A 4609-nucleotide genomic window follows, 5' to 3' on the forward strand; every position below is an offset into this window, starting at 1 on the left:
TCAACATGGAGAATAGATATTATTGGAAGAATTACTCCTCCAAGAACAGGAGGCCATGAATACATACTAGTAGCAATTGATTACTTCACTAAATGGGTTGAAGCAATATCATATGCTAAACTCACTGCAAAACATGTAGCACTTTTTATCGAAAGAAACATTATTTGTCTATATGGAGTCCCACATGAAATGATAAGTGACAATGGAACTCACTTTCAAGCAGAATGTGAAGAATTGTTACAAAAGTATGGCATTAAACACCATCATTCTTCTCCATACAGACCTCAGGCAAATGATGCAGTTGAGGCAGCTAAAAAAAATTAAAGACGATCATCGAGAAAATGACAGAAAATTACAAAGATTGGCCTGACAAACTCCACTTTGCTCTGTGGGATTATTGCACGTCAATTCGGTCATCAACAGGGAATACGCCATTTTCCTTAGTCTATGGAATGGATGCCATACAACCTGTAGAGCTAGAAATACCTTCTCTATGCATCGCGTTAGAAAGTAAACTTGATGAAGTTGAATCGACTAGAGCAAGATATGAGGAGCTAATTCTACTCAATGAAAAACGACTGGAAGCTCTACATCATACGCAATGCTATCAAACTCGTATGGCTAAACACTTCAACACGAAAGTCAAGATAAGAAATATTAAAGTAGGAGACTTGGTGTTAAAAGCATTAAGGAAAAATGTTTTAGACCCAAGAGGCAAGTTTAGACCCAATTGGTCTGGGCCATATATTGTCAAAACTATCCTATCAGGAGGAGCTGCAAAACTAACTGATATGGATGGCAATGAGTTCTCAAACATCACAAATCTTGACCAACTTAAGAAGTACTACCCATAATTACTTGAGTAGGACACTCAAGAGAGCTACGTTTGGCCTGATTCCTTAGTGTTAGAATCTAACTCCTTTTGATGTATTAGATTCCCTTTAGATGCTTTCTTAGAGTTTAGTTTATGTTTTCTAAGCTTGAGGTACCATTATTGTGTTACTGTCAGTTCAGTGTTTACTAGGGATTCTCCTTGTAATCAAATTAAAGCTCTTTAGAGGGTGAATGATTAATGAAATCTTAAACCTTCTACCAAGTGTTGCCTCGCTTTTATGCTTGTTTGTTGTTAGACCTTTATAGATATTGTGTCTTACATGCATAATAGCTTCCCTCCAAACCAACTTGTTGCACTAAGAATTCGTGGTTCGGACCCGCTTGTGCCCGTCTTGAAGTATCGGCCGTCCCAAACCCCGAATCCCCGCACTCCGTCACCCAGATAGATATGAATGCTCTTATGATTTAATTGCCCGCTTGTGTTGCTTTGGGCTCACAAGCCCCTCTTCCCCTCAAGGCTAGCGTCCTTGCCGCCAAATGGCTAGAGCGCGCCGCACGTTTCGGGGGCCATTCCTTCAACCCATTGACAAAGTTGAACACTCGATCTTTCTCGTTCATGTCTGTGATGTCCAACATTATCGCCGAGTATTCTTTCACATAGTCGCGAATAGAGCCCTTCTGGCAGCACTCTATCAACTTCATCCGAGCAACAAATTCTATGTTGTCGGGATAGAATTGTTCTTTGAGTTCCTCTTTGAACTCCACCCATGTGTCAATTTTGATTCTTCCTACTTCGATGTCTGCATGCTTGGTGCGCCACCAAAGCTTGGCATCTTCGGACAAGTACATGATGGCAGTATCCACCTTCTGATCGTCACTCAATAAACATACTCGGAAGTACTGCTCCATGTCGAAGAGGACGTTATCTACTTCTTTAGCGTCTCTAGCACCACTAGAGTCGCGAGGTTTGGGCGGCTTAATCTTCGCCGCACCAACCTCAAGTGCGTCTCTGCCCACAACGCGCATTAGGGTAGCACATTTCTCTAGTGCTACATCGGCTTGTCCTTGAACAAATTGCAATTGTTCACGGAGAGCATCTCTATCTTCCATCAATTTCACAATTTGCTCGGCTTGCTCGTGCACAATGACTTGTAGCTGGGACCATTCGTCTGCTTTTGTCTCGAGCTAACCGAGTCGTTCCTCTATGAATTCCATCTTCGTGTAGCCCTCCTTGGTGCCTACACAGGTTTCTTGCGACGAGGTTTGGGCCTCGGCTCTGATACCAACTGTCGCGGTCCGGGAGTTTGGGCCCCCGCACGTGCGACGTGCTCTAGCCTTTAGGCGGCAAGGACGCTAGCCTTGAGCGGAAGAGGGGCTTGTGATCACAAAGAAACACAAGCGGGCAATTAAATCACAAGAGCATTCACGTCTATCTGGGTGACGGAGTGCGAGGGGCCGGGGCTTGGGACGGCCGATACTTCAAGTCGGGCACAAGCGGGTCCGAACCAGGAATTCTTAGTGCAACAAGTTGGTTTGGAGGGAAGCTATTATGCAAGTAAGACACAATATCTATAAAGGTCTAATAACAAACAAGCATAAAAGCAAGGCAACACTTGGTAGAAGATTTAAGATTTCATTAATCATTCACCCTCTAAAGTGTTTTAATTTGATTACAAAGAGAATCCCTAGTGAACACTGAACTGACAGTAACACAATAATGGGACCTCAAGCTAATAAAACATAAACTAAACTCTAAGAAAGCATCTAAAGGGAATCTAATATATCAAAAGGAGTTGGATTCTAACATTAAGGCAAAATATTGATACCCTCGCTGCTGCAATGTGTGCTGCTGAGAGATTAATGGTCTACTTAGTTGGGAAGGGCCGGTAATTTGAGAATGATTCAAGTGGGACGTCAACACGCTCCAATAGCCCGACTCCAAGCTCTCCAAAGGGCGTAGAGAACAGCTCTCGAGTATCGTCCAACACCATTAATACTTATCAGAGAAGAAGTGGAGGAGGTGATGCGCAGAGATCCACATCGACCGCCTCCTACAACTCCGGAAACTCTAAGGCTAGCGCGTCCTCGGCAAATACCTAGCCGCCGAACTGAATTCTTTGTCGAGGCCCACATAAATGGTGGAAGTGCGAGCATAAAGAAGAGCTTGACAAGATCCAAAAGAGATTGTCATCTATGTCCGTGCAGGAGATCCCAGAGGAGAAAGAGACCAGCAGAGACAACAACCCATACTACGGGATGCACTTCATGAGAATGACTGCCCCAGAACCTAAATTCTGGCACCTATCAGCAATGCGAGTGATGGAGCCAGAGAAGGAGGCGACTTCGAAGAAACAAAGCTCGCACTAGAGACACCAAGAGGCTGGAGATGAAGCCCAGAGAGCCGGCAACATCCCAAATACACACCCGCCAAACTCAAAAATCAGACACCCGGTTCGAAGCAAAGAGCAACGACCCAGAGACACCCCAGAGACAAGCACCAGAGTCAACAAATATTCCAATAGCCAGCCGCATCAACGGCGCGTCAGAGACTCATGATAGTTTAGGATTTTCTAGTTTTGTTTGTAACTCTTGTAAGTCGACGAGGTCGTCGACGGCTTAAGTGGGGGAGGATGTTAGAATCCAACTCCTTTTGATGTATTAATTCCCTTTAGATGCTTTCTTAGAGTTTAGTTTATGTTTTCTTAGCTTGAGGTCACCTTATTGTGTTACTGTCAGTTCAGTGTTCACTGGGGATTCTCCTTGTAATCAAATTAAAGATCTTTAGAGGGTGAATGATTAATGAAATCTTAAACCTTCTACCAAGTGTTGCCTTGCTTTTATGCTTGTTTGTTGTTAGACCTTTATAGATATTGTGTGTTACTTGCATAATAGCTTCCCTCCAAACCAACTTGTTGCACTAAGAATTCGTGGTTCGGACCCGCTTGTGCCCGTCTTGAAGTATCGGCCGTCCCAAACCCCAACCCCCCGCACTCCGTCACCGCTTGTGATTTAATTTCCCGCTTGTGTTGCTTTGTGCTCACAAGCCCCTCTTTCGCTCAAGGCTAGCGTCCTTGCCGCCAAAAGGCTAGAGCGCGCTGCATGTTTCAGGGGCCCAAACTCCTGGACCGTGACACTTAGGAAAGGATACGTAGGCAACCCTTATAGGGTGCGGCCACTTTTTTTCTTACAAACCTCGCATTCAAGCAAATCAACTCCGAGCAATTAGCGCGAAAATTTGCAAACGCTTCCCAGAAAAGTTGTCGCCTGACGACAGACGTTAGCGTTGGCCGACAGCAGCAGCGTCTGGCGATGAGGTCAGCGCTAGGCGACGAACACCAGCATCTGGCGACAGACCTAAATTGCGACGCCAATTTTTCTGCATTAAACTGGGCGAATTTCAGTGTATTTCTGAAATTTTCGACTTTTGTACTCGAATATTTTCAGAAAATATAATTAAGTGTTTTCATTGCTTTAATGGAGATTATAATGTAAATGTTGATTTAATATAAAAAGCTAAAAATTGCATTAATAAAGTAAAGTAAATTACATTATTGATGGAATTTAAATGAAAGCTTAAACAATAAATTAACTTATAAAAACTAAATTTGTCTAAAGTAAAGCAATTCTCTAATCTTTTTTCTCTTTCTGTGCTCTCTTCCAATTCTTGTCAGCTTCTTCTTCCTCATCCATTACTTTTGCTAGCAAGCATCCTTTAGAGGATCTGCATTCAATTTTGGTGTTAATAGTTTATGCCTTAGCCATTACACCATGTTTC

Source organism: Chenopodium album, chromosome 10 (genome assembly GCF_948465745.1).
Source record: "Chenopodium album chromosome 10, dcCheAlbu1.1, whole genome shotgun sequence".
NCBI lineage: Eukaryota > Viridiplantae > Streptophyta > Magnoliopsida > Caryophyllales > Amaranthaceae > Chenopodium > Chenopodium album.